This window comes from Pan paniscus, chromosome 2, assembly GCF_029289425.2.
Source record: "Pan paniscus chromosome 2, NHGRI_mPanPan1-v2.0_pri, whole genome shotgun sequence".
Classification (NCBI taxonomy): domain Eukaryota; kingdom Metazoa; phylum Chordata; class Mammalia; order Primates; family Hominidae; genus Pan; species Pan paniscus.
The window spans coordinates 139,924,898-139,934,665 of record NC_085926.1 but is presented as its reverse complement, the minus strand read 5'-3'; the positions used below and the strand labels follow the sequence as shown (position 1 = coordinate 139,934,665).

Genomic DNA, 9,768 nt, shown 5'->3' with positions numbered 1-9,768 from the left:
AAATGGAGAAAGGTACTTAACCCTAGCTATAAAGGGACTAACCTGGAAATTTTAGAACGTCTGTGTGGGAAAGTGGAAAAAAAAAAAAAACACAACTAAGCTGCTCTTTGTTGATATCAGAAATGGGCCTGTCATTCATTTTGGCATTGAAGCATAGCCTCCTATCTCAGGGGGCAGGACTGGGACATTTTTTTCCTCCCACAAGAGCTGGACAGTTATTACAGGTTCAAAAAGCCCCGACCAGTTTTTCAAGAGTTTCTCCTCCTTTTCTCCCCCTGAAACTCGTGGTGCTTTTGCTCTGCTTTCAAGATGCATTAAGTCTCCTGTTTTGTGACTGCTTTGGAGCCAGCAGATACTCTGATATGTATAATTCAAATTATGCAGGTTTCACGAGTAAGTTTAATCTTATTTTTTAAGTTAAAAGGCAAGTGATATTTAGAAAAATGTTAACTTGTAGTTATTTCACCCTTTTCACTTTAAGCATTTTTATTGCTTCTCGGCCTTTTGGCTAAGATCAAGTGTGTACTTTAAGCATTTTTTAAAATAAAAATATCCTTTTAATTTAATAAGAAAACAAGGTTCTACATAGAAAAGCCCCTTCATCTAAGACCTGCACTTTTCAATTTCTTTTGAGATGTCTCTGTTGTAAACAGTATTCATATGTCTTTTGAAAGCCAGTTAACTAAACAGTTTTCTTGAGCATCTTTTTAGTTTTACTGAGAAGTATTTTAAATTGAGCTTTTCTGAGCTCGATTGCTTACGTCTGACACAGTCTCAAGTTTCCACTGAATGGTAACAAAGACTGTAGAATGTTGTTGGTACTGCAGTGAGAGGCATGCTTCCTTAGACCAGGTAAGAGAGATCAGTTTGTTTCTCACTGCTGGGTGAGTTTTTACAGCGCTTATTTTATATTCTTTAAGCAGCAGCAATATTAAATTGATAAATAGCCAGGAGCACGCTGATTTCAAGACGTCCTTGCTTGTTGCAGACAGAAAAACTACAGGGTTATGTATGGGGGTTGGGGTGGGGGGGGAGGGGAAGAGTTAGTTTATTACTCAGTTACTTATATAAATTAATTAAAATGTGAAAATAATTCTGGAGCTCAGTTTTCTTAATTCAGGAACTAAAGCAGCAGTTGAGGAAATCAGTAATTTTAAAGGTACTTCATGGTTATTACTTGTGAAAGCAATTCAAAGGATAGTTTTTACTTTCATTTTTTTCCCCAGTAGTTAATAAAATAAGCTTTGCCCTTAACTAAACATTTTTTCCACTTACGAAAACTTTTAAATTGCCAACAGCAAAATATACTTCCCAAGGATCCTTGGAAATCAACCTGACACTTGAAAAATATTTCAGCTTTTATAGCTGTTTCATTCCTTTTTTTCCCTAGTACATTTTTCTTAAAAGTATTTGTGCTTTGAAAATGTCAGCTGTATTCTAATGAAGCTTAGGCATTGTTTGCTCATAAAGGGGCCGGTGCATTCCACTGCTTTATGGTTTATTATGAGGCACAGTGTGAGAGTGTGGGTGGCACCATTTGGTGTCTGCCTCTTGGGGTAGTGACTGCCATTATGTTAGCCTTGGACTGGCAAAGAAAATATAGCATACAAGATGCTATATGAATCTGGATACTGTGAAGAAAATCTTACCCCTAAACAATTCTTAATGACCCCGGAATATGTGACAACTTGATTGAATTGATCATTTCAATTATACCCTTGAAGTTTGCATTTTAGTTACAACGTATATTCTATTAGACACGTCTTATTTTTTGATATATAATAGCATTTAGTCATTCTTTGAAGTTCAATAAGGAAGTGAATGTTTCTAAACTATGACGTTTTTAATAGATACAGTGAAATTTTAAATAATACATTTACTTAAAAGTTTTAAGGAACTTAGTGTGGGTGGGGAGCGGGAGTGGGAGAGGGAGAGGGAGAGGGAGAGGAGGTCAGGCAGAGAGTCTTTCTTCTTTCAGTTAGGAAAGCCCTGGTGAAGAAAAAAAGCAACAGATGTTTCTTCTGTTACAATTGAGGTTGTTTCATTCAAAACTCAGAGTAGCTGGAATGGAGAGAGGAGGTCATAAATCTGATTTAATCAGTGAATAAATAAAATATAGTCATTTAAAATTTATTATTTTATATTCAGGAATTGAAAGTCATAGAGTAACAAAATGAGTAACATACCCAATATTTAAAAAAAAAATTTTAATATTGCCTGTAGCCTGTATAATTAATGAAAATGTGAGAAAATTAATTCTGTTGAACTTCACTTAAGGAAAAAATTGATAATTAAATCATATAGACCATTTTTTTAAAGCCTAAGCCATCTAAAATATAGAGGAAACACTTAGTTGCAAAAGTTTATCACTAGACAGTAGGTACAAAATCTCAAAATGAAAATAAAATGTGAAACATCAGTTACATATGTTGATAGATCATTTCATCTTCTGTGAGAAGCTGAGGCTTATTCCTAAGACCTTTGAATAAGAAACATGGGAGTAATATTTTGGGTTTAATTGAAATGATATGTTGCAGTTTGCCTCTAAAAAGAAAGATAATAAGCTTGGATTGGTTGCTAATGGAAAGAGGAGAATGTTTATCTGCTGAAAAGAGTAGGAATGAAGAGTGTGGAAGCATTATGCGTGTAATGAAAGCAGTCAAAATTTTGAAAAACAGTTTTTGAATTTTTGGAATTCATAATGAGGAAAGTGAAAACCTTTCCTTTTACAAGTAACACAAAGAAGTCCTATGCTGTTGTATAATGTGCGTGTATACACGTTACAACTTTATTCATTTCTTAAGTTTGCTCTTGAAAAATCAGTGCTGAGCACCAGCTCTTTCACATATGAGGCACTTATTCAATATTTGCCATACCCTACACTGGAAAATTCGTAGTAATTTACAGTAGCCAATAAAGTTTTTGAGCTATAGTTTAAAATTTGCATATGGATTATTATACAGTTTTCTAAATAATTGGCCTAAGGAGAGAGAAGGCTGGAAAAGATATCAACATTCAAGCAGATTATTAAAAATTCCTCTTGCTGTTAGCTAAGATCTGTGGGCTTACCTGAAGTTATTTTTTTGTTGTTTTTTGTTGTTTTTTTTTGTTTTTTTGAGACGGAATCTCGCTGCAAGCTCTGCGTCCCAGGTTCACGCCATTCTCCTGCCTCAGCCTCCCCAGTAGCTGGGACTACAGGCGTCCACCACCACGCTCAGCTAATTTTTTGTATTTTTAGTAGAGATGGGGTTTCATCATGTTAGCCAGGATGGTTTCAATCTCCTGACCTCGTGATCTGCCCACCTCGGCCTGATGGTCTCGATTTCCTGACCTCGAGATCCGCCTACCTCGGCCTCCCAGAGTGCTGGGATTACGGGCGTGAGCCACCACGCCGGCCAGAAGATTTTCTTTTCTTCAAATAATGATGACCAAATTTAGAGATTTTGAAGTTTGTTTGTTTGTTTTTTGAGATGGAGTTTCGCTCTTGTTGCCCAGACTGGAGTGCAATGGTGTGATCTCGGCTCACTGCAACCTCTGCCTCCTGGGTTCAAGCGATTCTCCTTCCTCAGCCCCCCAAGTAGCTGGGATTACAGGCATGCGCCCACACGCCCGGCCTTTGAAGTTTATTGAATCATTATTTCAATTAAGATTCAGATTCTAAAACTTACCTATGTACATTTTGCTTATCTTAAGGAATAGCAACATGTAATGGTTGAGGTTTTTTCTCTCTAAAATAAGTAAAACAATTTACATGGACTTTAAAATGGATTTACAAACTATAGATTTGCCTAAAGAACTTTTTTTACAATTCTGATCAAAGAACAGAAATTTTGATGGATTAGACAGCCTTAAAAAAAAGTTGGTCACTCCACATGTAATACATAACTGTGACAGCATCATAGATTGTGATTATAAAAAATGTGTATCACTTACAATTATAAATGTAGATATGACAATAAGTTACTTAACAAGGAAAACAGTATTAGCAACAGCAACAAGGACATAGTTTGGACTCCTAGCCCTTCAAATTGAGAAATGAAGACCAAAATCAGTTGAATTATTTTAAGATGAATTCCCACTGCCTCTGTATGTGTAAATTATCTTGGAATTATTGAATGTGTGGTCAAATTATGGTTGAGAAGAGCACATTAGTTTTAGCATATATGGAGTATAGAACATAGAGAGTATAATTTTCTATATTGTATTGTAGATTTATACTCTATGAGAAACCAAACCATTCAAGTTTGTTACCTGGAAATTGGTTGGGAGTGTCTGAAGGAAAAAACAAACAAAAACTTTCCTAATTCATCTGCCATTTAGAGGTAATTCCTTAATTGTCTTTAATTTCTAGTAAATACTTCCAGTCATAATCAATTTAAATATTACATTAAATCTTTTTTTTTTTTTTTTCTTTGAGACAGAGTCTCGCTGTTGTCGCCTGGGCTGGAGTGCAGTGGCACAATCTCAGCTCACTGTAACCTCTGCTTCCCGGGTTCAAGCAATTCTCCTGCCTCAGCCTCCCGAGTAGCTGAGATTACAGGCGCCCGCCACCAAACCCGGCTAATTTTTGTATTTTTAGTAGAAACGGGATTTCACCATGTTGGCCAGGCTGGTCTTGAACTCCTGACCTCAGGTGATCCTCTGGCCTCGACCTCCCAAAGTGCTGGGATTACACAGGCATGAGCCATTGCACCCGGTCTTAAATTAAATCTTTAAAATGTATACTGAAAGAAGACTTCAGAAGTGAAGTACCTGTGGTTCTTGATTTATGTATGAACTCTTTAGCACAAAACTGAGGTCTTAGAGGAACCTGAGCCTTACCTATTTATTGTAACCCGATTCAGAATACCCAGAGAGGTCAATGATTTAGCCTTTTTTTTCTGCCTTACATATACATATGCAACTAGAAATAACAGCCACCTTGAAATTTCTCATCTCTGGAGTGGAGTAAGAGGGGAGATGTGCCTGATGCCTATATTTCTCTGAAGAGAAAACCTTTTACATTGTTGAGGAGCAGGTAGACCAGTATGAGTATGGTGCTTTGAGTATATTATGAATTAACTATGTTTTGTGAACTGATCCAGGAACCTGTCATGTAATTATGTTGTTTCTTTCTACCAAGTTTCAAGAAACCAATTTTCAAATGAATTTTTACATGGTAACTCTAAAGCTGGAGACTATCAACCGGGGACTTTGGTTTTGGCACTTTGCTCACTTGTAGTGAAAATTTGGCAACTCTTGGCAATTTCTCTGACAGAAAAATGAACAGACCACTAAGTGAGCACTTACTGTGTGCCAGGTAGACACAGTAGAACTTATTTATAAAAGTTTTCAAAAATCTTTTAATGGGCTGGGCATGGTGGCACATGCCTGTAATCCCAGCACCTGGAGAGGTAGGCAGATCACTTTAACTCAGGAGTTCAAGACCAGCCTGGGCACATGGCAAAATCCTGTCTCTACAAAAAATACAAAAATTAACTGGGCATGGTGGCATGCACCTGTGGTCCCAGCTACTCGGGAGAATGAGGTGGGAGGATCCCTTGAGCCCAGGTCAGGGCTGCAGTGAGTGGAGATCATGCCACTGCACTCCAGCCTAGGCAACAGAGCAAGACCCTGTCTCAAAAAAAATTTAAAAGTCTTTAATGGATAAATTTTTAATACAAAGAGATTTTGTTGACATTGATGTCTAACTTTAAGATTTCTTGCATTTCACAATGTGATTTAAATGTAGCTTCAGTAATAGCCCTCAAGTAGAATATATTGTTGAGATTATAATATCAATAACTTACTGCAGTTTTGAATTAGCTACTTAGTGCATGGTATTATAAAACAACGATCCCCTCTTTTATTTGCTAAGGAGAAGAACTGCTTTGGAACTCTTAATTCATGGGTGGTCCTTGGTCCCTTTGAATTTGTATCCTAAAGTTTTACATTTATTTTAAGTACCCCCCAGCCGGGCGTGGTGGTTCACGCCTGTAATCCCAGCACATTGGGAGGCCGGGGCAGGTGGATCACTTGAGGTCAGGAGTTCGAGACCAGCCTGGACAACATGGCGAAACCCTGTCTCTACTAAAAATACAAGAAAAAAAAAAAAAGCCAGGTGTGGTGGCACACGCCCATAATCCCAGCTACTCAGGAGGCTGAGACAGGAGAGTCACTTGAACGCGGGAGGCGGAGGTTACGGTGAGCTGAGATCACGCCACTGCACTCCAGCCTAGGTGACACAACAAGACTCTATCTCAAATAAATAAAAAAACTTATTTTAAAAACCCAACTTTTTTTCTTTTTCTTTTCTTTTCTTTTTTTTTTTTTTTTTTTTGAGACGGAGGGAGTCTCACTGTGTTGCCAGGCTGGAGTGCAGTGACGCGATCTTGGCTTACTGCAACCTCCGCCTCCCGGGTTCAAGCAATTCTCCTGCCTCAGCCTCCTGAGTAGCTGGGACTACGGGCACATGCCACTGCGCCTGGCTAATTTTTGTATTTTTACTAGAGATGGGGTTTCACCATGTTGGCCAGGCTAGTCTCAAACTCCTGACTTCGTAATCCGCCCACCTTGGCCTCCCAAAGTGCTGGGATTCAGGCGTGAGCCACCTGTGCCCGGCCCAGGAACCCAGCTTTTTAATTCAAAGTCTGTCTGCAGTCATGGTCACCTTTTATAAATATTAGAAAAATATCTCACTTAACTGTAAATTTAAAAGGATTTATCTGTTACCCCTGTCTGGCTACCCTCTCGGACTGTGAGCTTCTTCGTGAGAGTAATTTCCAGTGAAGTACTCTTGGATATTTGAGTACTCATAAATTCTGATCCTTGTGGTTGCACTCAGCTGTCTTGATCAACTCTAGCCACTCAGTGGCTGTTGGTATGAGATAAAATGTGCTGCTTTCTGTGCTTTCTCTTTTACTAGGCCTGTAAACAGTGTCTGTGTGCCATCTGGTGGGTGTATTGACTGTTGTGATGGTGCTAACGGTGGTGATTGAAAATGGGCTAAACAGTGAAAAAATATAACACTTAAGAACAAGAAACAGAAGAAATAAGGGTCACTCAGACTCTTTTAAAATGAGAATAGAGATAAGTTCAGTGTACTAGAGTCCACTTGCATTTCGTTATTTCCTTAATTTGAACAAAGAGTCTTACCAGACCATAAGAATCATCTGAGGCACTTAAAAATACAAATTCTCCACCTAATTTTTGAATCTTTAGGTGTCCAGTGGAGCTCAGGAGTGTGTGTTTTGAATAAGAGACACCTCTCTTCCCTTTGTAGTGAATCTTGTGATCACTAATATTTGGGAAGAACTGCCGGGAAGTATTGGGAGGATCAAGTTGTTTGAGGACATAAAGTAAACTTCCTCAATTATTGATCAGAAGATACATTTCAAAACTAGGAAATTTTAGTTGAGCAGGTGGAAGAAAAATGAGAAATTGAACAATTAAAAAGTTTCCTTGACTGAATGTGCTAACAGAAAAAAGATTTCAAAGGGACATATTTTAACTAAAGATAAAGAAGCCAATGAAAAACCAGCAGTATCAAACCTACAGATGAGACAAATGTTTTTGGGTGAACACTTAAAAAATTATTGAAGGAGAAGGGCCCTGCAAGTGACCCTAGTGATTTCTAAGATCTTTTAGGTTTGATGAACTAAATGAAACCAATTATAATATTCCAGATACCAGAGCTTGAATTGAGGAGTTTGCTTAAGCAATGAGGAGATACTGTTTAAATCTTGACATGTGGTAAGATGGAGAAGAAAAAATGTTTTTCTCCTTTCAAATTTAAGAATTTAGGGCATTTATGGTTCTAGACACAAGAAAAGGAGGGAGCTACCTAATCGTTTTAGAAAGTGTCCCCTAAGTGAAAATGTTCAACAAAGCCAAGAGAACAGCTTTGATCTTCTAGGGAAAGTATGTAGGAAAGACTGACATATAAGATTTATTCATTTAGAAATATGACCATAGAGCTATAAATACACTTAATATTATGGTCATTTCAAGGATCCTTTGGAAAGATTCTGGTTGGGTGATCCATTTGGGTGAATCCTGAAAGTTCTCTATGTTCTGGCAGCTGCAGAAACATTCAGGCTTTTCCTTCCGTGTATGTGATATGTAGGAATGTGCGTGTCAGATTTTCTGTCCTTATCTTTGCACAGTGGGATGCCTGATCTCCATTTAGAACCAAATAGAAAGAGGAAGGTTCCAGAGGTCACTTTAACCATTATACTTTGGAGATATTATGAACTTTTTTTATCTTCTCTTTGTCACCCATCCCAATTATAGTGATGTTGAGGTCATTCAGTTAAAAAGTTTTGTAATAGTGATTACCTTTGTATTTAATCTTAGTGACTTTTGGCGAACATGGTTCAGTACAAATGCATCAAAATAAAACATAACAGTGGTGTAATGTGCATGTGCAGATAGGTAATACTAGTTAGTAAATAAAGTGAAAACTATTTTTTTTTTTTTGAGACAGGGTCTTGCTTTGTCACCCAGATGGGAGTGCAGTGGCATGAACACAGCTCACTGCAGCCTTGACTTCCTGGGCTCAGGAGATCCTCTTGCCTCGGCCTCCCATATAGCTGGGACCATAAGTGTGTGTCACTACACTTGGATAATTTTATTATTTTTTTGTAGAGATGAGGCCTTACTATGTTGCCCAGGCTGGTCTTGAATTCCTGGACTCAAGCAATCCTCCTGCCTCAGCCCCCCAAAGTGCCGGAACTATAGGCATGAGTCATCACATCTGGCCTGAAAACTTTTTTTTTTTTTTTTAAAGAAAAAGTTATATGAGTATATTTAAACATAAAAATGAAGGAAGTCAGAGTAACTGCAAAGTTTGTTTTTATTTCATTTACATAGATGATGCTGTTGACCTACAGAGCCTGAGTTACTTTCTTCTTTCTTTTTTTTTCCCCCCCGAGACGGAGTCTTGCAGTCTTGCTCTGTTGCCCAGGTTGGAGTGCAGTGGCACCATCTCGGCTCACCGCAACCTCCACTTGCCGAGTGCAAGCAATTCTCCTGCCTCAGCCACCCAAGCAGCTGGGATTACCGGTGCACACCACCACTCCTGGCTAATTTTTTATATTTTTAGTAGAGACAGGGTTTCACCATGTTGGCCAGGCTAGTCTCGAACTCCTGACCTCCTTATCCACCCACCTTGGCCTCCCAAAGTGCTGGGGTTACAGACGTGAGCCACCGTCCCTGGCCCAAGAGTTATTTTTGAAATACAGGTGATAGATATCCCCTGAGTCATCCATATCCTTTCTCCCTAGTCTACTTTGTTTTCAGTGGCATATATTGCTTTCTAGATGGCTGGCTAAAATTAGAAATACAGTCTTAAGGTTGTGAAATCATTTCTCTTTGTAAAACAAATTGCCCATTCTAGAATTGACCTGTGACTTGACCTCTTCAGTACTGTATTTGAAGCTAATTGATAGTCTTTTACAGTAGTTATTAACAGATAGTTAAAAGGTAGTACAGGAAGGAAGGAAATGCTCTGACACTACTTTCTTTTTCTGACTCAGCTTATTCTTTTGTGGAACTGTTAATCATGAATGAAACAAAACCATGGGGAACTGACATATGAAGAGGCAGATCAGTGGAGCAGAATAGAAAATCAATAAATTGACCCAAATAAGTAAACTCAAGGTTGCATTTCATATCAGCATGGAGTGGATTATTCATTAAAAGTGGCTAACTCAGGGGGAAAACCTTGGATCTGTCACTTCTTATATCAGATAAATTCCAGGTGGGTCAAAGATTTATAATTTAAAATGG

At 38.2% G+C, this 9,768-nt stretch overlaps 1 protein-coding gene across 11 annotated transcripts in view; it reads left to right on the top strand.

Moving 5' to 3' along the window:
- The window catches only part of TFDP2 (transcription factor Dp-2), a 207,217-nt gene that overhangs the window by 122,162 nt on the left and 75,287 nt on the right, over positions 1-9,768 (top strand). Inside the window, exon 1 of one of the 11 annotated variants that reach the window (XM_063602586.1) lies at positions 832-852. The exons of the other annotated variants lie outside the window; for them this stretch is intronic. The gene's annotated coding sequence lies outside the window, so the exon portion shown is untranslated. Of the gene's footprint in view, positions 1-831; positions 853-9,768 lie in introns of those variants that run through there. 11 annotated transcript variants of the gene reach the window in all.